General features: G+C 38.5%; 1 pseudogene; it reads left to right on the forward strand.

Annotated features, from left to right (window-relative positions):
* Nucleotides 1-2,908: 2,908 nt before the first annotated feature.
* LOC136282558 (polycystin family receptor for egg jelly-like) lies at nucleotides 2,909-21,527 on the forward strand (annotated as a pseudogene).
* Nucleotides 21,528-23,406: the final 1,879 nt, after the last annotated feature.

Raw genomic sequence — 23,406 nt, forward strand, 5'->3', positions numbered from 1 at the left:
CTATCTGTATCTAATAGTTCAACAGTCTTCCATTTGAAATGTTGAAGGAATTAGGAGTTCGAAAATAACCGCCGTTTTGTATAGTTTGCCTTGTCATTGCGACAAGAACGCTTTGAAGTTGCCATTATTACATTTTTTGCGGCTAGAAGCACGTCAGATTGGACACGACGTCAGCTATGACGTAGCAATAGTCCAACTTTGTTCGACGCCTTGTCATTGTTGACCTCTTTAACCTTTGTGACAATAATTTTGAATAGTTGAACTACGGTGAACTGTCATGATGCTTGAATCTCAAAATAATTATTTAAATAACACAGATAAAGGCGTAAGCTTCCACAAGCTACCGGAAAGTGAAATGTTAAAGAAAATATGGCTAACAAAAATAATGCGCGAGGGTGGCTTGCCAACTCCTGAAAACCAAAACAACTACCAAAACAAAGACTTCAGGTTGTCCTTGTTGACCTTTGCTTCAAACTGAAAGCTATGTTAGCTTTTTTTATATTCAATAAAATTTAATCTTATCTATTCCTTTAATTAAAAAATATGTATATGTATTTCTTATTGGAAGTGAATAAATTGAAGCTCAAATGGTGATAGACCATGTGTGGTAAACTCTAAGTCGCCCCCTATGATCAAAGCCGATTTTTAACCTGGTACGCTTTTCCCAAGCATTGGATAGACATATCTTGTCTTTCCCAAATCTGTACTACGTCCACTAAATAAACTATCTTTATCTCACCGATCGCAAACTCTAACGAGAAAAAAACCAATCGCCATAGAACACATAGCCGGCAAATTACCGGGCAAACGCGGTTGCAACATGCAAACACAAATTATTCTTCGCTAAGCAGGCTCCTATATACGAGTGGACACAATAAAAATTATACAACAATAACTTATGTCTTCCAACTAGCTACTTGGCGTAAATACCCAGTACTGATGCTTTCAAAAGAAATTGAAAGTACGATTTTAGGTTGATTTTTAGAGCGGTAAATTCTAAGGTAAACATCGGTTGACAGAGGAGACTCTTTGGCGCGCGTCGTAAATAACGAAGCTCTGCTTCACACAAGTCACAACACTTAAAACAGTTTATAATGGAAAGTCTTCCGATGAGGCTCATTCTAAGCGCGAAAGAATACAACACCACTTGCAACTTAAAGCTTAAAGCTAGAAACAAACAAAATTCAATTCGTAACAACTCCTGCATTCTGTCTGCATTAATTAATTAATTATGGAAAGTAAGAGTTTCTAATGAATTTTGTCGATCAGAGTTTACGCATACGAAGGATGATCTATCATTTCTTACTTGTTGGCAACCAGGGCTGTTCTTAAGTCCAAATGACTCGAGCTCGATAATACACCGAAGCTGGGTTCCTGAAACTGTACTAATAATTCATTCTATTCAGTCAGCAATGTGAAATGAATCCGTCTTGGGCACTGCCGTCCTCTTTAATGAAATAACTGTCACTCTAGGGAACGGGATTAATCGCAACAAACATATTTTAAGCTCAAATGAGTGGCCAATTAGTACAATGTATTTTAGGAACTTATGATTTAGTTGAGCTTTTTGTGGACCGTATTTTCCCTTTAAATGAATATCTTCACAGGTTTTCAGTCAGCTCATCGTTAAGTTAATTATTACAAATCAAAGTCCTTGTGTGATAACGTAAACGGAAGGGGTCTTAATATAATAAAAATAAACATGTGGTATCTTACCATCCTTTTATAACTGCCCAGGGAGTTTGTGTCGCTGTTAATTAAAAGATGAAAGGCAACCAACCGTGTTTAAATCAATGAATCTTATTTTGTTGATGCCCCCTACACGCTGTAACCATACCAATGTATTGTTTCCTACTTTATTTAACTGATGATTTTAAAACATTTCATTCAGGAGGTGATCTAGAAAATACTTGCACTGCTTTTCTCAAAAGCGCTGGTTAAAAATTTATCATTTTCCTTACCATTTGGAAGAAGCTTCGTTGTAGAAATTGTCAGGCAGAATCATTGCTCTTCAGTTGGTGATAGACAGATGAAATTGTACCTAAGACTTCCAAAATCAAGCGAGCATGGAAACTTTAACATTTCTTTATGGAGCGAACGTGAGTTTTCTGTTTTCAAAGTGCGTGATTTTACGTTTCGCCGGATTAAATGAAGAAAAAATATTAAATAAGCTTTCATTGGAATTTTTAAAGTCAACTAGATAAACTTTGATTTCATATCCAGCGACTCGTCCGATCAAGTTGTGCGTCAGATAGATAACCATAATGACCTTCGGTGTTTCATTTTTAGGAAGTGGCTCTTTTCATTTCCTTCAGATTAATGACATTGGTCATGAATGCAGCCCTAAATAACGCAGGTTTGTTTATGCTTTCATGAAACATATTCCTCCTTTTTTCTCCCATGTTTTTTGTTATTAATGTTGAAACTTATATTAAATTCAGTATATATATATATATATATATATATATATATATATGTATATTTATATATATATTTATGTATATATATAAATATATATATAAATAAATAAATGTGGGGGTAGAGTCTACCTTGGCATAAAATGCTCAATGCTGTGGTAGCAGAGCTAAGTATACACAAGTTAAAGAATTAAAGAGGACGCATCGATTCTCTGTGACTCTGAGTTTCGCGCCTAAGCGTTCATCAGACGGAATTTTAAATTCAATTCAAGTCGTTCAGAAACTCTCTGCCGATGTTTGTTTGTACGTTCATGCTGTAGGGTGGTTTAAACCAAATTATGTTTCTTTGCGTGTTGTTGCGGCTGTTCTGTACGGTGCGAGTTACAGGTTTCTTGCGTTCAGTGTAGATTAATTCTTCGTCGTGTCCACTTTGTTTAAGTGCACATTCGTAGCGTGGTTTGGCTTTATTAAAGAGTTCTTTGCTTGAGGAAATGTCGGAGATTCTTCGGCCGATGGCTGCTGGTAGGTGTTTTATTACTGTTGGCGGATGGTTGGAATTGGTGTCGATGTAGAGAGTTTCGTTGTTGGGCTTTCTGTATAGGTAGTGGGTTCGTCCGTAAGGTTTAGGGTGACGTCGAGATAGTTGCAGATTTTTTGGTTTGTGGTTATAGAAATGTTCAGTCCTTGTTTCTTAAATTCTCGTGTGATGTCCTTTCTAGTCCATTCTGATTGTGGTCCGCTTGCGTTTCTTAGAAGTACCAGCCCGTCGTCTCTGTAGAGTCCTGCGTTGTTTTTGCCGTATTTCTCGCTATAAGGTTGTTCAGGAGGAAAAGTCCGATAAGCTCACAAACTTCCGCTCCGTCGAAACTGCCCATAGTTACGTCGAACATGCTGCTGTGGTTTTTCTTGGTCCAGGCAGTCTCGTTGTCAAATAAAAGTGATTTCCGGCAGTGCATAATTATGTCGATTTCTTTGTCGCTGATTGTGGTGTGATTCTTGGCTAATGAAATTGCTTTAGAGAGAACAGATTCTGTGATGGATGGGTAAAAACTGTCGATGTCAAACGAGGCGAACGAATGTTTTTGCATGTCGGGTGTGTTGGTTAACCAATTAATTACATCTGATGTGTTTTTCCACTGGTTGAGCCTTGTCACTTTTTTGATTTTCGAGTTGATGTTGTCGAGAATTAGTTTACCGACTTTTCCGAGTTCGCTTTTTACGGGATTTATGAGGCGGCATGTAGGGTGGTTGGCGAAGTTGTCTTTATGGTCTTTTAGGGTAATAAAAGCTTGTTGTTTTGCGATTTGTTCTGTGCGGTTGTCGATGTTGAGCTCTTGGGCGATAGATTTTGCTTGTGAGTCGATGATGTTGGCGGCGTCGGTGCTAGCTTTCTCGTAGGTGGTTGTGATGCTGTCCCTCAGGAGTTTGTCGTGCTGCGTGCTGCGTCATTTTCTATTACTTTCTCTCAGGAAGTGGTGCTGTCCCAGGTGAATGCAAATCGTACAATGTTTTAAATGAGCCGGGCAGATATTGGAGCAGTACTGGACATCCTCTTTCATGCGATAAGAACCTTACCAGTGGCGGCTGGTACCGCTTCCAGGGTCCTGCTGGAAAAATGATGGCTACTCATTGTATTCCAAGACAAAGTTGCAACAGCCGCATGGTCGGCTGGATAGGTGGCGGCGATCACCCCACTATAGCTTACCAGAAGGTCACGAGAACAGTATATATGCATCACAAGTCAAGTTGTCAGTTCTTGTCTTACCCTGGGACGGATATACGTAACTGTAGTGGACTCTACGTTTACAAACTGAAATCAACCACCACATGTTTCCAACGGTATTGTGGTGTTAATGGTAAGTGTCACATCAAAAACATAATTTGTTTTAGCTGTATTGCATATAGCATTTTTTTTTGTGTGCAGATTTATTTATTTTTATTTTAATTAATTTATTTAATGATTATTTGAACACGGTAAAAAAAACCACCAGGTAAAAAAAATTCCAATTCAATGACTAATATCCTAAGAACCTAAAAATCCTAATCCTAACATTGTTTTAACTTATAACAATGTGCCATTTAAAATCTTGATTTCCAGGGATGCCGTGTTTAATAATTATGATTGAGAAGGTGTTTAAATTTGTTCTATGAACCAGACTCTCTTATGTTACAGGCCCTAAGCGATTCCAAAGGATTGCGCCGCTATAAATAAAGCTATTTTCATGTAGTTAGTTCTTGGAAAGAGGCAAACAAGTTTGTTTACCAAGTCCTTCAGAGGATTGTCTGATTCATTTCACTTTATAAATTTAGACGTGAGATATTCGGGAACCAGACCTTAAAAAGACTTGAAAACCATCAAGGCTTTCTGAATTTAAGGTTGAGATTTCAAGTCTTTCCAACTGAGTTTGTGAAACAAGAAATCGGCATATACGTCATAGTTTGATGAAGTTATTACACGCACAGCACAGTTTTTGTAGTTTTTGTGGCTTGTTAGATAATTTTTTGCCACAATTACCCAGATTAGGCCGCAGTAATCAAAGTGAGACTAAACTAGTGAGTTGTTTACATTAAGTCGAGTGGATTCGCTCTATGGCTTTATGGTCATTTTACACAGTTTATCAACGTAGGAATACCACGCTTAATTTTCACCGATATATATTCCAAGGGAATTCACAGAGGAAACTTTTTCAATCGGTACATTATCTATGGAAAGCTCGAGTGTATCAGATAGAGTACTAAATCTTTAACTGGATACTGTTTTCTCATGGCTGGAGGTTGCCTACGGGGTAAACTGGTATTCTCTCCGCCACCCCGTTTTTATTGGTGTTCATACACTTTGGAACGCGTGGGGGTGGGGTAAGGGGGGTGTAGGGGAATGTAAAGGACAGCTCGAGAAAGAAAAATGGTCAGATATTACACGTTGTACCATTTATTGCAAAAATAGGCTTGAATGTCCACATTTCCGGGCAGAATAGATGTCTGGTAATACTGCTTTGATCCAAATTTCTTACATTAATTGTAAAATTGGGAAGTAAAACAAAATCAAGTTGAAAAGGTTACATATACAGTAGAGATACGGGCGGCTCTAAGTTCCAGTGATATGGTTTGGTCTTTCTTTTTAAAAATAGTGTTTCTCTTTATGCGGTTTTAATTGTTCTTAAGCAAGTTGACGAATAAAGAACACCCAGGCAAATAAAAGTGCAAAACAATCATGGCGTCCCAAGCTGTTTTATGGAATTTTTCCTATAATATTTAGGTAATTCTATCAATATCTAACGAAACTGTGGACATACCATGTTTTGGTAAGATTCAAAAGTACCTTTATCAGTGCTGATTTAGTATGAAAATTGAAGCACTTATGATGCTTGTGGGTACACGTGGGCGCTTTAGTATTTGGTTTACTCATGATTAGTTGGGCATAAAGCCATTAAGTAATTTCTTTGTTAGAATGATTTCGTCTTCAACAGATGAGAACGATGCATGTTCTACCAATCCTGGCTCAACTGCATGTATCTGTCCATCTGGTTATTCAGGCACTCCTTGTCGAGGTATGTGGGCTATAAAATTGATTGATGGTAGTCACTTCCCTCTAGGAAGTTTGGTTTAGAGCTTCATCGCTTAGAAAAAAATCGAAAAATAGTATTTTTCCCTCCCATTTGATAGTTTGTTTTTTGTTTTCGTACTTAGTGCAAATTTGAGTAAAGCTTCACATTTTAGATTTTAAGTGAATCCTAATGAAACGAGAAAGTTGAAATACTTTGGAAGGAAAGCCATTGGTCGTTAATGACGCTAAAGGACTAAAGGGGATGGCCTTTACGATTGATTTCTGCCCAGAATAAGGTTTTGTCCGATATCGATTATATCGCGATTTTTCCCATCTTCCGATTAAATAAGTTAAAAAGATAATTTCATGGAATTCCCACGGTTAGGAATTGACATAATTTCCTCATTAGTTCTTTTAACCATCCGCTTTGTCCTTGTCTTAGAAAGGACAAATTGTTTATTGGTTTGTTGTCTTTTCCTTGTCATTAGATAACGATGAATGTACCACAGGAAGCCATAATTGTCACTCACAAGCCACATGTACCAATATTCCTGGAGCCTTTACATGCTCTTGTAAAGTTGGTTTTTACTGGCAACGGTGTATCTTGTAGCGGTAAGTTAGTTTTGACATTTTGACTTACATCTCTCCAGGTTCCCTGAAGCGTCACGCTTAAAATGGTAATGAGGTCTCCTTATATGCAAGTTTCACAACATACCATATTTGGACAAGAAAAACAACAATAGGTAAAAATGAAAAGCTTGAAAGAGGTGGTGGGAACTACTGGTGTTACAGCCGCAACATTATTTCGAGAAACCCAAGGATTTCTGTATGCTAAGCTGACTAAATAAACTTCTCAAGATGCTAAAAAAAGAGGGGGGGGGGGGGGGAGGTGGGAAGGGGGAGACTAGGAGAACAATGACAAGAGGAAAAAATTGATTATACATAATCGGCCTCTGTTGTGGAGTTATCTTTCAAAGGTAAGTGGTATGACCAAAGGTAAAAATCAACTTGTCTCATACAGAATACGGAGTGATTGTTCGAAAATTATTAACAATGTTCACCTAAAACGAACGGAAGGAACTTGAAAGTCCCACTTATGGCAGAACTCCGCTACAATTCCTCAATTGTAGCGCTAGATTGCTTTTAATGTAGAGTTAGTAACTTGAGCTGTAAACTTTTCAGTCAAGAAATCATCATTCTATTGAACAGATATTGATAAGAGTGAGGTATTAGCGATATCAATCTACGCCACCCTTAGCTTGTTATCATTCTTTTAGATATCGATGAATGCACTGATGGAGCCCATGACTGTCACCAAGATGCCGATTGTGAAAACACAGAGGGTGAATTTACTTGTAGTTGCAAACAAGGCTTCACAGGAGATGGACGTCTATGCACAGGTAAAACATTCATACCCTCTGTCCTCCCTCCTGCTATTGGGCGCTTGTTTATCTTTGTCGACTAAAAAAGGGAAAAAAAGTTCAATAGATAACTTCGTTTAAATATTTTGGCAGCCTATGTTCATCCCAGAGCTCAAAAAGTCTCTGAAAATGTGATTTTTTTTCCATTTCCACGCAAAAAGTTACAGTTCTCAAGATGTTATAGTTTGTGTACACGAACTGATTACGTTTCCCTGGCGGCAGATGTTGATGAATGCACAGATGCCTCGCATAACTGTCATGCCAAAGCAGATTGTTCCAACACTTATGGCAGGTTCAACTGCACCTGTTTTGAAGGATATTCAGGAGATGGTGTTACATGTATTGGTATGATAGTTGTTATAAATACTTAATCTACAACCATGCAACCATACACAGTGTTCCTTAATATTTTTGATCGAGATGTCTCGACATTGAAAGTCTTTGTGGCTTTGCCGATACAGTTAATGCCCACAATTACTAAATGATCACCAAAAAAAGCAGGATAGCCAGCCGTATAAAAGAAACACTTATGGCAGGTTCAACTGCACCTGTTTTGAAGGATATTCAGGAGATGGCGTGACATGTATTGGTATGATAGTCATTATAAATACTTAATTTACAACCATGCAACCATATACAGTGTTCCTTAATATTTTTGATCGAGATGTCTCGACATTGAAAGTCTTTGTGGCTTTGTCGATGCAGTTCATGCCCATAATTACTAAATAATCACCAAAAAAAGCAGGATAGCCAGCCGTATAAAAGAAAAAAATAAACAAACAAACAAAAAATGAAGAGCACAAAAATACAAACAGGAAAAATAAAATTTTTTTTTACCGTTTACATCGGCATGATTTCCAAGGAGGTTTTTACCACCCCTTGAGTTTTCCAGGACAACCATTAACCTTACCCATGATACTGTATGGTATGTGGTCACGATTTAGAACTTTGAACTAAAAAAATACAATCCCACAGACATTGATGAGTGTACCACAGCAACGCACAACTGCCATGGTGTAGCTCACTGTTACAATAATAATGGATCATTCACCTGCGAGTGTAGGACTGATTACCGAGGAGACGGTATTTCTTGTGAGCCCTTAGGTAAGTGAGATAATTCTTCGTTTGACCATCATAAACTAGAACCGATAGTAACCCCCTACAAACGCCTATGAAAAGAAAAAACCTTCGAGGCATACAGGTTATCTCGCTTTAGTGTGATTGACTCATAAAAATGCGTTTAACCAGTTCATTGCATCTCGATCAACAGGAGATTTCCCAGTAACGATTAGGGATATATCCAAGGACAAATATTTGGCAACGACTGTCAAGCGGTCTGAAAAAAGTATCCATCAGGCAATCATCGAAGATCTTCCAGATAAACCTGTGTTGGAAAGTGTCATGGAATGGCGTTTAATCAGTGAACAGGAGCTGGCAGCTTCTGAATCACCAGTGGGAACTTTAGTTAGTCAAGGAACTGCACAGTGGAACATAAATAGGCGATCCGTACCTTCTGGAAACTATCTAGTAACATTTACTGTGTCTATTAGAGTCGGTGATCCAGCATCCTCAGAAACTCTCAAGGCTTTTGATTACGGCTTTATCAAAGTTATTGCAGCTCCTTTGCGAGCCATAATCGATGGAGGAAGTAGCGTTCTTTGGGGTTCTAGAGACGCTGTTACAGTGGATGGATCCCTTAGCTATGATGGAGATGTTGGTCCTGGAAACTCTAGCGGGCTGAAATTAACCTGGTCCTGTTATCGTCTTGGAGATAATACTTCCGTCAGCAATAACTGCTTTGGTTCTTTAAGGGAGACGTAACTCTAACATCCATAGAAATTAACCCTCGTGGGCTTAAAATAAGACACCCATACGTTCTCAGACTAACAGTGTCCAGAGATGATCGAAGTCATTTCGCCGAAATTATTTTTGAGATAGCAGCTGGTGAGATACCTCAAGTTAGCTTAAGGTATTTTAAAATGTTTTATTCTATTCTTCCTCTCTTTCAGTCGTCTTCTATACACAGTCGTTCCGTTTTGTTAAACCCTTAAGAGTACATTACAAATTGCTGATTACAGTGGCTTTGTTCTACCTTCAACCAATCACACGCAAAGCTGAGGCCTATGTTGACTTGGCCTTAAGCAATGTTAAGTGTGTCAGGAAATTGACCTCTTTTGTAGATCATTGTTGTTGCTACTATTGTTTTCTCCTCAGATCGATGCAAAATGAATTATAACAATCAATCTACTTTAATTCTCCTATTTTCATGCAGGTGTTTCGTAGACTGTGGTAAAGTAGTGTCTGCTTCGAACAAGTTTCGAGTGACATCAGAGTGTCTCAATTCTCCCTGTATTGGTTCTGAGTATATATGGCAATTAATGAGGTTGAATGATGATTCAAAACAACTGGGGCGCATAGCTATCTTACCCAATATGACATCAACTGCAATAAATGCAACCAACATGATTATCAAAAAGAAATCCTTGCAGTCAAGCTCGAAATACGCCCTGAACCTGACTGTAATACCCCCCGGTGGGACAGCAGGATTTGCAGTGCTGGAGTTTGAGACAGCTGGACAGCCCCACAGTGGCTATTGCGTGCCATCAGCCGTTGTAGGTTTCTCTTTGGAAACAAAATTTTCATTTGAATGCTTTGAATGGAAAGATAAAAATAAACCCCTATCTTACGAATTTCGCGTCGGAGACGAGCCAATATCCTATGGCACCTCTGCAAAATCTGTTTCAACAGTCTTACCCTCTGGATCACCGGAAAACGATTATCAGCTGTCCATCAACGTTATCAGTAAGAATGCTGTTGGTGTGGCTGTTGTAAAGAAGCTCTCTGTAAAGATAATAATAAAACTGTACGCCTCAGAAGAGGGTTTCTCTGAAAGGACCGTCAAATGTACAATAGGTACAGGTACAATAAAGTTGATGAACCACGAGTACTGGGAAAAGCACAGACGTAGGCGGATAAAAAGGGTGGAAGAAGGAAAAGACGAATCAACGCAAAACAATAAAAAAAGTAGTTTTGTTGATTTAGTGACTTTAGTGACCACAATTCGTTTTAAGTATAGGTGAATCTCAGCAAGCTGAGATTGCTGAACCAGTCGAAAGGCGCAAGATATTTTTGTAAAAAGAAAACTCTATTCCCCCATGTATTAAAGCCTTCTACACTTGTCCTGTTTTCCAAAAGGTGGTGCCATCGACCCAACTCGATCCTTGCCGTTCACAGATAGAAGAAGTTTCTAGCAAGTTGAAAGGGTTTGTCATTGGGGATGACAGCGACTTGGATAAGTTTCTGAAGAAGGGTGAAATTAGTCAAGCCTCCCAACTTGCTATTACTGTCCTCCAATCAGCTAACGAGGAAACAAATTGTGGGCAAACGCTAGGCCAAGATACCAAAACACTAGTGGGTCTACTTACCGTGTGTAATATTTTTTTCAAATTAGCTGTGGAGAGCTGTGTATTTGTTTGTTTCTATGCTTTTTTTCCCGATAATCTGCTTGTTTTTTTTAATGTCATCCACAAGTAAGCATCTCATACACTTATATACAAATTAGCTGTTGTATAGTTGATATTAATCTGAAGTATCAATTTCAAAATTTAGTTATCCCTTGTAAGCGTTTTTAACTCCTCAAAACTTTAGATACTTAATTTTCCGGCGTAGATTTCAAGTACGTTGGTGGAGAAGTTCACTTCCATAAAGCCGGTAATGAGTGTAGTAAAACTAGCAGGTGGTAACCAAGAAGCCTCATCTTGTAATGACTGCGGTAATTCTGCGGTAAGAATCTTCACTTTTCCTCTTTTACACATAAACTGCGACGTATCAGAAAACACATGAATATTGTTATGATCGCAATCAAATGCCTTTCTTAAGAATGAAACTATGAAACTGACGGATGCCACAACAGAACTACTAAAGTCAATTCAAAGTCGATTCAAGGAAGAGCACTGAATCTGAGAAGGTATGACAAAAGTAAATTCACGAAATTAAGTAAACGAGAGTGAGTTGTATTATGCCACCCTGTACAAGCCAAACTTAACTTCTACAATTATTTGCAGGAGGATGAGAGTGTTTGTGTGAAGATGAAATTGTGTGATCCAAACAAAAATATGTGACCCCTAAAAATAAGATATAGATTTAGCCAAGCCTAAAAGGGGAGCTCTTGTTAATTTATTTTCCATCCCTTCGTTACCATAAAAACTGTAATAAAACTCTTCAGCATAGGCTGTAGAAGAGTTTCTTCAAGGGGATTTAGGGACCAGTCCGGGGGGGGGGGGGGGGATGGGAAAGATGTTCTCACAACTTGCAAAGTGATCAACACATGCATGCTGCTCAGCGGTATTTTCAAGCAGCTAACGACCTTCGTTGTTCTTCCTGATGTCGAAGGGAGTGTTTTCTACTTCAGATGACGTGTATGACGCAAGCATCAGTCGAAATTATATTGAGCGTGACGCTTAGTTTCGGTTTGGGAAAATGAGCCAAAATTGAAAGATACGACGGTAAACCACTTCGCGCTAAGACGAGAAATCGACATCACCGATCGACTGAAGAGTATATACGTGAGAACGGTGAGTCAGAGAAACAATACGCCAGAACCGTATGGGCTTCTCTTATATCTTCTCTTTCAGTCGCCAGGTATGACTGCTTTCCCCAGCGTTTTTCCCTAACATTCCAACCTCCTCTGATAAGCTTAGAAAATTAAAAACAAAAATCATTTTCCACTTGTGTTTGAACCTGTCATTTTTTTTACCTTTTCTCTTTCTGAAGACTTCTGATATGCGGCTATTGATTATTACACCTCGTATACCTGACTGTTCAAACACTTTGTTTACGATTGTTGAAAGGACCGACTTTTGGTTCTCCGTCTTCGTCTTTAATTGCTTTGAAATAGTATAGATTAGTAAGCTGAAACGAAAAATTAATCAAGGAAGTTTACGAAAAATCCAGCAAACAAGCTTAAAAAAAAGCGTTTATTTAGACTTCATACTTCAACGAACTTCACAAATCTTACTTGTTTATCTTGTAAGCAAACGAAGGCAGATTAACTCCCGAAGCGCTTTCTGAATTTCCCGATCCCTCTCCTACTGCTTTCACGCTAACAAAACAGGAAAAGATCAAAAGGAGGAAGATACAGCTGTTTTGAAACGCCATTTGACGAGGGTAAATCTGCTTTTTGTTCGACACTTTACATATCAAAACAAAGGAAATTTGTTCCTCTTTTTGATTCTGGCAGTACATTTTTAATTTGCGCCTGCGTAAAAGAGATATCGCCCGAGACCCTTCGCTCGGTCGTGTTTTGATCAAAAACGCCTTGTTAATTTCACGCAACCGCTCGGAGAAAAGGTAAAAATGACGAGGGAAAAACTTTACCTTCAAGTTAGAAAATTAGCGAAATAGAAAGCCACAATATTATAGTTTAATATTTCAGAGGTAAATTGAGTGCTTTTTCCGTAGAGAATCCGCACGATGGTAAAACGTTCGAAAATTACATTCGATTTGAGTGGGGTGTTGAAGTGGGCGTGGTCACTACATTCATGTTAAGACTATTTGTACCCCATGAGTTTGATATGATTTATCTAACATGTTTCTCGCGTTGCGATGGTTTGAATTAAAGGAAGACAAGCTAGAACAAAAAATATCATAATTAAAACTTGATGACAAAGAGAGGCTTAGGATTCAACAATAAAGACATGCAAAAAATTTGAGATACCGTATTTATTCGCCTATAAGCCTAGACCCTAAACTTTTTCATGTCAGCAGCTGTTGCATTGAAAGAAAAAATAAACACAAAACATTCGGCTATAAGCCGAGACCTAATAATTGCAAATTACTCCACGCGTGTCGTTAACTGAGATGAATTAACATAAACCGAAAACAAAAGGAGTTCCCTCTCGGGAAACATGCAACCAAAAAGTAGGTTATGAATAAACATAGATCATTCTAGATCGCTAGAGATTACGGAATCAGTGAATCGATGGTGCGTCGCTGGCGAAAAGATCAAGCGAACCTGTTTAATGGTGAGCTTAAAATGTCAGCAAAGCGAAAGACGATGGGCTGCTTTTCGCCAAAGTATCCTGAATTGGATCAAACACTACTGGACTGGTTTTCAGAGCAGAGGAGTCAAGGTAACTCTTTCGTTTCTTTAAAACAATGAAAAGCTTCGATCAGCTGATATCTGTCAGATCGTGTTGCAATGTTTACACAAACCGTGGGAATGACCGCTTCTGATTGGCCAGTTTTTCATGTTGTCAAATTTCGAATCTTGTTAAGCACCCGTAAATTTTTTTGGCGAAAATACTCGGCTATAAGCCGAACCCCCTACCTTGGCGAGAATTTACCTGTTCTCAGTTTAATTTGTTGGGAAAATCGCTCGGCTTATAGGCGAATAAATACGGTAATACATGGTTTTACATCTCAGACCATGTTTGAAATGTCAATCCGTAATAAGTTATTTGGATTGGGCAGGGTGTGCGTGGGAATAGGCTTTCTTATCTGTATCATTAACTTGCTAATCGCTCCTGTTGCAAATGTTTTGATGAGGTTGGGCTATCAGGACAAAGGAATTGAGGATTTTTATAGGCTGTTTTTTTTTCAAACCTGGAAACTATCATCGTGAAAAACCAAACTTGTGCCTAGTAACTTATTCTTATTCTGATAAACTAGTTTTAAGGATACAATGTTTTATTAAATAACTGATGTATAGGCTGTGCATAAAACTTTAATTTGACTATACTTTTATAGCCAATTTCAAACCTAACACACAATAAATTGTTAGTAGGATCAGAGGAAAATTGATGTGCGATACATCTGCAAGAATTCAGGTAATTATTTTAATGCATGAATATTAACTGATACTAGAAGATCTAAGAATATTCAGAAGAATATAAAATTTGGTTGAAAAATCAGAATTCGGCACAGGCCGGATAAATAAGATTCTCAGAAAAGGAAATGTGTACTAATGAAAAAGCCAAATAAACTTTTTTAACTCCTGCCTGTATTTGTATTGCACGTAGTAGAGTCATTTGACATATTGGTAATCCTGGTTTTAATTTTGAAAACACACGCGCATGCAGATTTACTACAAACCTGTAGTTTAAGCCTGCAATGACTACATGATTTTGATGCACACCTCGAAAGGAGAACAAATAAATTTTAAGTTTCTTTTTATTCAGTTTTGGTGGAATTGAGTCAAACATTCATACGACGACAGATTCAAGAAATTTTCACAGCTAGTTTAACACAATTCCAAACAAAGGAAGTCAGGTTATTGACTCACCTGCTTCAACTTTTGGGTGCAGAGAAATTGATACGGTAAACAATTACGGTTAATACAAAGCTGAAAGTTGAAAAGCTAAAAGATACATCACAATCTTCAAACCCTGTGCATCCCTGCAAAAATAGGGTTGTTGAACGAATAGGAAGTGACTCCATGTTTTGTGAGACAAGTCATTTCCTGAAGCTCGAACGAATCGAATAGAAAACATGAAAACATGGCGCTGAAAAGTGCCATGACCAAAAAATGAAATTCACTCCTCCCGCAGTAGGGCTAATACAATTTTATCCGTAAGATGTTTTGCACCACACACTTGCGATCAGTAATTTAATTCTCAGATTTTTGACGGGTTCTCACATGACAAATTGACAAACTCAAATGACCGTGCTATAATCAATTTAAAGATGAACATCGCTGAGTCAATCTCATTTTACTTTAATTTTAGGAGAGGCCATTACTTCGGTCTTAGGGTAAAACACACATCTTCGCGCCGCCGGTATTGTTGCTTTGAGAGTTGATCATAAATTGCAGAATACTGAGAATTACTGTTAAACTACAACCTCACTAGTTTGAATTCCTGCTCAGAACGTGGGTTACAAATTATTTTCTTACGCGGCTTACATATATTACCTACGTGAGGCTTCCGTTTTATTCCTAGTTGTGCGGTACGCTGCAATAAAGTTTAGCGTTCGACTATGCTTACTTTATTGTCCTTTGACGGCGTCTCCTGGCGCACGCTAATGGGGTATCCAAGTTACTCACACAATTGCGCCTCCGCATTACCTTCTCCTTCACTCTTCCATTACGTAATGGATAAGATAATGCCCACAATGCCGTTCTTCATGAAAAGTAGCGAATTGTTCAGTCGGTCGTTCGGTCGTCATATGTCCAAATTTTTCGGCTTGATGGGTTACTAATCCTACTATTTCCTATAATTATAAGGCTACGCTGCGCGCACTGCGAGCTCCGCTATTACGATAGACAGTATTAAACAATAACACTTGCAAAGGCTTAGTCAAGGCTTAGCTCATTCCTCAGACATCACATTTAGTGGAAAATTTCAGTAGATTTTTTTTTTTACTACAGGAGAATGTGAAAAAAGCTGCTGAAAAATTGGACGCTATGAATAATACATTTTTCACCTGTCTTGTTCCCTCTGAAAATCTTGTCTTGAAAACGCCTGGCTTGACATCGACCATTAAGAAGGTATCTGCTGACGGTATAAAGGGTCTTAACATGGAAGACGGACCAACAAAATTTTAGCTTCCAGGAAACCTTGGGAATATGGTTGATGGAAACATTAATGCAAAGGTAAGGAGTTTTAGAGTGTAGATAAACAAGAAACCTCGCATTTCCAAATTGGATGTCATTTGAAAATGTCCGTCAACGCTTTTAGCGTTGCATCAAAAGCTTGAACCTTTTGTTTAAAATTACTCTCCATACGCCACTCATTGCTCAGAAATTGTATTTGATCCAATAGCTTTGATCAGTAAGTGTCTTGTAACACTATTTGGTGTTTCTCAGTTACAATGAATAGCTTACACATTATCTACTGCAGAATTGTGAAAACGTCATGCACCTAAACTCCAAAATGTTTCCCAAATACACTACATTGTCAAATAATACGTGATAGATATATCGAAGCAGGTTAAGTTTCTCTTTTGATAAATTTCGTTTAATATTTTTGCCTCAAATCAGCAGGATATTGATTCTTAGAGTGTGAAAATAGTGATTTAATCAACTGAAATGGTAACCTCGGAGAGTTTCTAAAGCTGATTTTTCGAGGGTCAGCCCTCCGTCAGAGCGAATAGTCTCGTTAGTAAATTACGCCTTTTAGTTGAAAGAGGATAACCTCCGTATTTTTGCAGATGAAAAGTGCTGACTTTAATCCGTTCTCCTGGGACAATAGCAGCAAGAAAGTCCAGTCCAGTGTCATTAGCCTCGAGCTTCAAACGGAAAATGCAACAAGACTGAATGTTTCAAACCTCGATAATTACATTGAAATAGCTATACCTATTTCCATCCCTCCTTCAAATACTAGCAACGGATCAGAGCATTATTTTCTAAAGCCAAACAAATTGACTGTGAGGAGGTATTACGCAGACCTGGCAGATGTACCTGTTTCCATCAGGCTGGGTGTGGCAAAAGAGGAGACATTAGTTAAGATGTTTGTGAAATTTGGGTCAAGACCTACCACGGAGGACTCTGACTTCAACTTTACGCTAAAGCTCACGTCAAAGTGCGGAAATGTTATAAAGAGCGAGGCCAAAGAAACTTTGTGTATTCCAGAAGAGAGAATAATTACCGTACTTCCTACTGAACCAAACTACATTTACATAGGTTTATTATTGGAAGAATCGAAAAATGCAAGCAAAAATTCCAGAGAGAGACGGTCATGCTTCGGGCATGGTCGCCAGAGACGATCATGCGTTGGCGTCAAAGATCCACCTCCGAAAGGGATCCTTCAGACGATTGTACCTCAGTATAACCCACAAACTGATGTCAACTATACGTTGACCATAACCCAGTCAAGTTGTTTGTATTGGTCTGAAGAGGAGGAAAAATGGACATCCGATGGTTGCAAAGTAAGTATGAATCCAATTATGATTTCAAAGAATGACTTAGAAAAGAGAGAACCGACCACATTACCCTACAAAGCGAGTTAAATATCGGTATGAAATCTATAAACATGTTCTGATGGCAGCTATTTCTTATATTTCATTGGCAGGTCGACCTGGGCTCTAACACCACGTATCTCAAATGTCTCTGCAACCATCTGACGTCTTTCGGCGGAAACTTCATTCAAGCTCCCAATCCCATTGACTTCGACAAAGTTTTCACGGAGTTTGCTCGACTTAGCGAGTCGGGCAACATTTCAGTGCTCGTGAAAATTGCATGTGCGTTCCTTATTTACTTTGTAGCTCTTATATTTGCAAGAAGGGCTGACAAAAGAGATAAAAGCAAGGTATGCATTTAAGTATTGCATGTAATATTTACGTACAAATAATCCCGCAGTAGTAATACAGTTAAGTGCTTACGATGAGAAATATGACTGGAAAAAATCAGTAGTCTCGCGTTCTTTCTTCCTTTCTTTTCTTTTCTTATTACGCTGTATACCAAGGTGCAGCTTTTTCTTAACACTTATCTCTTTATTGTCCTCACATCCAAAGATATTGAAGATTCTGTCAAGCGATATGAATTGAAAATAAACTGTCTTTTATGCAGGTGTTTTCGCTGGACATTTCAATAGTTTGGGTGGGGAAAATAATACAAAGTTCTATCTCCCACTATCAGCTTAATGATGTAACTATTTGTATGGGACCACCACCGGATTAACAAGGTAAGCTATGTTGTAATTACCTGTTTTCGCAGATTTTCCCAACGCCACAGATAAATCTTGCTGAAGAAGGAACGTACTACTACGACATGGTTATCAGCACTGGCGTTTGGAAAGACTCAGCTACAACGGCAAACGTACTGATGAGCATAAAAGGAGACAACAATGAACATGATCTCATCACTCTTCAAAAATATGGTGATTTACAGGAAGTTTTCAGTCGAGGAAGTATAAATGGTTTTGTTCTGGTTACAAATGAGTCATTAGGAAATCTAAACGAAATAACTTTGGAGCACGATAATTCAGGAGAAAGTCCATCTTGGTTTGTAGAAACAGTGGTAATCAGAGACAGACAAACAGAAGAACGCTGGGTGTTCCCCATAAATAGATGGCTCGCACTCGAAAAAGACGATGGGCAAATAGAAATTAGTGTAAAAAGTAAAGCAGCTACATCCTTTTCGGCGGAGGTAAGATCGCGCTTTGGGAGAAAGATAGCTGACAGCCATTTGTGGATGTCAGTCTTCAGTAAAGCGTGCAGTAGTACATTCACGCGCGTGCAAAGAGCGTCGTGTTGTCTTTCAATTCTCTTCAGTGCAATGATAGCCAATGCCATGTTTTATAATATCGGCGGGGAGTCAGCAGGAGCAATACAAATTGGACCTTTCAAGTTTTCCTGGAGACAAATAGTCGTTGGAGTACAGAGTGCTATAATAGTTGCACCTGTAAACGTTCTGATTGTGTTTCTGTTTAAGTCTAGTAGAACAAAGGAGAAGAAAGAAGACAAATATAAAGATTCCTTTCAAGCACAACAACTCGTCGATGAAGTAAATGGTCAAGGCTGTATGCTGCCATATTTCTGTGTATACATTGCTTGGTTTCTCTGCTTTTTCACCACTATGACAGCAGCAACATTTACGTTATTTTACAGTTTAATGTGGGGTGAGGAAGTCGCTGAGCAGTGGCTGGCCTCCATTCTTATTTCCAATGGACAAGACGTTTTTGTCATGTAGCCAGCAAAGGTCATGTTAGCAGTTATTTTAGTTTCCTTTCTTATGACTAGAAACAAACAGGATGATGTGGAAGAGGGACTTGTTAAAGAGGGTGAACTCCAAAACGATGATGTGGATATTTTGAGTGACAATCCTAAAGAACGCTTTAAACAGAGCCTCATGGAGAAAATGCGCATACAAAGCAGAAAAGAGGCTCGGTTAGCAAGTACGGCGAGGGAAATTTGTCCTCCATTTGTTATTTGTGTTTCTGCTGTCAGTAGTTTCCTATGGCAACAAGAATGAGAATCGTTTCTTGATGACAACAGAGATGAAAAATACTTTCGCAAGCTTTGATCTGGTGTGAACCACTTTTTTATATCTTTTAAAATTGAAAATCGATGAAATTAACGATCACAGTGATAGTGATAATAACGATACAGCTATGATGGTGATAGTGGCGCTAATGATGATGATATCGATATTTGAGGTAGTAATAATGATAGAAATAACGATGTTTGGGACGGGTACTTGAGAGAACTGATCAGACAAGGCTAATGGAGCCTGCTAATGCTCATGTTAGTTCCGTTTTTTTCAGTTCTTATCCTTTTCATTCTTTCTTGGATTAGAAGAGGCCTCGTCATAGGCTAACATAAGTAAAGGCGGCAATATTAAATGCAGTGTGGAAGCTTGGTTATGTTAAGTTTCTGAATAACATATCAATCCCTTTCATTTAACTTCACCTATAATACAAGTAAATATTTAGTTCCTCAGTCCAGTTATGTGAACTTCTTTTTGTGTTCCGTGTTAAGGTGAATGATTCCCAGAGACTGTCGAGATGGCTGGCAAAGCAGTTTCTACCAAACGTATACAACCAAGACTGGTATAATGGCCTCGAAGAGCCAAATGATGTTTACATCGCTAATAAGATGTCCATATCGATTGGTATACCTTGGATGCGACAGCTAAGAATTCATAAAAGTGCGTTTAATTATAATTATATTTGAATAAATTGCAAAACTATTTTTACATAATTAACTTTTTCCCGATTCGTTTCATACTTCTATGACTCCTATTTTTTGTATTCTGAAGGTCGTTGTAAGTCACTTCCTGCAACTATACCAGACTGCTACTACGACTATTCTCCAGAGATAGAGGAAACAACAGAGTTGAGTCTTCCAGGCTGGCGGCCACTTCCCTTTAATATATCATGGCCAAAGGCAATTCGAATTTGTCCAAAACCCTGGCGTTACCAGACAGCTGAAACGCTGGACACTGATCCTGTAAAAGCCGTGTACAACACTTACGGAGGAGGTGGCTACGTAGCTGTCTTGGGATATGATGAGCAAACAGCACGTGGCGATTTAGATGAAACCATCGGCCATGGATGGCTTGATCGAAATACTCGTTCAGTAATTGTGGAGTTTGCAGCGTTCAATTTTAATACGAATTTAATTAGCATTGCAGCGTTTATTTACGAAATGATTGCGGCTGGTGCAGCCTACACAGTTATGAAGGTGGACACTCTCGAGTTGTACAGCACGGAGTCGGGGGGTCTCATGTTCTATCTCATCTGTCAGTTTTTATTCTTGGCAATGGTGCTATTCTACCTCATCATGATGTTGTTTCACCTTTACAGACAACGGTTGGGATTTTTTAAGTCTGTCTGGAATATGGTTGATTTCTTGACGATCATCTCCTCTACAATGTCCGTGGCGTGCTACATGATCAGATCCAAGAAAATCTTAAACAGCATCAATGCAATTAAAAAAAATCCTTTCGAAATAATTCATTTTCATTCTGCTTTAAGTTGGGCTAACTGGGAAAATGCCTCTATTGCTCTCGCGATTTTTATGGTTACAGTGAAGCTTTTAAATCTTATTCGTTTTAACCCTTATGTCATATACTTGTTCTCGTCCTTCCGACAATCTGTAGGCTACCAACTGTCATATTTGGTTTTCTTTGCCGTAGTTTTTAACGCGTTTGTTATATCAGGAATGCAGCTTTTTGGAGGAGTAGTTTATCATTACTCTAGTTATCTGCATGCTGCCATTTCGCAATTTGAATTTCTGTTAGGAAAGGCAGTCCCAATTGCTGATCTTCGAAAAGATAAACCTTTTATCGGTCCAACTTTTGTTCTTTTGTTCATGTTAATGATGACGATAATTCTTATGAATATGTTGGTATCTATCCTGAACGAATCCTATACTGACGCCAAAGATAACGCAGAAGAAAGTTCAGAAGAGCTTGAAATGGCGCACTTCATTGGGGAACGTTTCATGAACTTATTCCAAGAAGGAAAAAGGGGACCAGAATTTAGATTATTTTGTGACGAAACAACTTTTGTCAACATGTGTCGTTCCGACGCAGAACCGTTCTGTTTAAACTCTCAAAGTCTCCTTAATTGTACGGAGGAACGGTTGGGAAAATTAGATGAAAGAATAAGCGCAGTCATGAGACACACAGAGAACATCGATGGTGATGAACTAGAGGAGGACGAAGAGTTTAATTATCTCCTCGTCTCATTGATTGATTCTCATTAGTATTAATTTACGTTTACCTTCATTTTGAGCCGACTTTAGCAGGAACCAGCTTTTTCAGATCTCGATTCTTGATAGCTTCCGTTCTTTAAGTGTGAAGTAGTGACATAATTTTGTTAGTGGACAAGCACGATCACCTCCACAACAGGAACCTAGAACACGTTCGAGTTTTTTTTTTTTTCGGTTTTTGATTCCTTCATAATAACATGCTTTTGGTTCTCATACAGCTCCGGCTTATACGGCTCACAATCGCAACGGTACTTATCCAATGCTCACATGATTTTTCTAGCTAAGGTACTGGAAATCTGAAACTGAGTAAAGCAGGTCCATATTCCATGAAATTTTTTCTTTATGCATTAAACGGTCACGGTGGAGAATGACGGGGAGACCGCTCAAGGCCATTTTATACCTTAATTGACCACTGATTTCCAAAACCTTGCTCACAAATACTACAAATTTCGGGAGAGAAATATGCATGAATTTTACTTCAAATATATATTTATTGGAGTGCTTCTACTTTATATAAGTAAGTCAAAATTACTCTTCATATATATATATATATATATATATATATATATATATATACGTAGAGAGTTCAGAAAAATGCGAGGGTGGACAACTTCTGACGTAAAAAAAGAAAATATTTATAAAAAACGTTTCGGTCAGAGACCTTCTTCAGTTATTTGCAACTTTTGAATAAAAAAGAGCTCTAAGTAAGATCGAAGTGCTAATGATTACGTAATTACAGGTGATAACTAATCAATACGATACAAAATCACGTGAATGAGCAGAAAGTGTTGTTAATAATAAGATGACAAAAAACAAAACGAATAGCGCAACTGAAGAGGCAATGCGGCAAGCATTAGAAAAGGGTAGACCCACAACGGTAAACCGTACCAAAAACCCAAAACAAGGCCTTTGGAGCCTGATAGGGCAAATTAGCAACAAAAATCCCTGGAGGGGCCCTTAAATAATATTAATCATAATAAGATCCCTTGGCAGGGCCTCTGAGTCCAATCAACACCTAAAATTAAGGTGTTGATTGGACAACACGCTGCGCTTCTCTATCCACTTTGCTTTTCCCGCCTTATGAGAAATGAGCAGAAAGACTTGGCGGAGAAAAAAGTAGTTGGATCATAAATAACCCAATAAACTATTCATTGGTGTGTAGTATTATCTGGTACTTTCACTCCTTGTTTGAATTTGACGAGCCTGTGGGGAAAGTCAAAGTACGACACAACTCATAAAAATACTCTGGTATGCCACCGCCAGATAACGAAAATCCGAAAAAATCACCATGAATCTTATTTCGCAAGATGATCATCTCGCAGCTGGAGCTTGGGCTGCCTGTGGTGTGTGTTCAAATAAATTAAGTTTTTTTCTTTCTCTCAAGGTGAGGTAACGCGATAGTTTCGTCCATCAGAAAGTTATGCTCTCTTTCTGTTACAAAAATGAAAACATTATGTACACAAAGTGTCCCATCTCAACCCGGCCATGCTACGCATACCTATGTTCTTATAAATGATGTCATGGATCAGGGGGCTGTACACAAAGAATGACATTAACCAGAAATCCTGGGCTCATTACTGGGATACCTGTGGTAGACCAGTCATAAAATGCCTTTTTTTTTGTCTTTTTTTTTTTCCTCCGCCACAAAATGAAAAAAATTGCGCAATAGTACCCAGTGGTCATTGGGCCCTCAATACCATGACAACTAACTGTGATCCAATGAGGTGTTCACATGCTGATCACGCGTGTTATCTTGATGATGATTGACGTTGTCATACACGGACAGGGCCGGGTCACATGACGAACCACGAGATTTTTGCTTGTAAAACTCTTTTGTCACCCTTTTTGTATTTCAACGTGTTTGGATTACGAT

The sequence above is a fragment of the Pocillopora verrucosa genome, chromosome 7 (assembly GCF_036669915.1).
Source record: "Pocillopora verrucosa isolate sample1 chromosome 7, ASM3666991v2, whole genome shotgun sequence".
Lineage (NCBI taxonomy): Eukaryota > Metazoa > Cnidaria > Anthozoa > Scleractinia > Pocilloporidae > Pocillopora > Pocillopora verrucosa.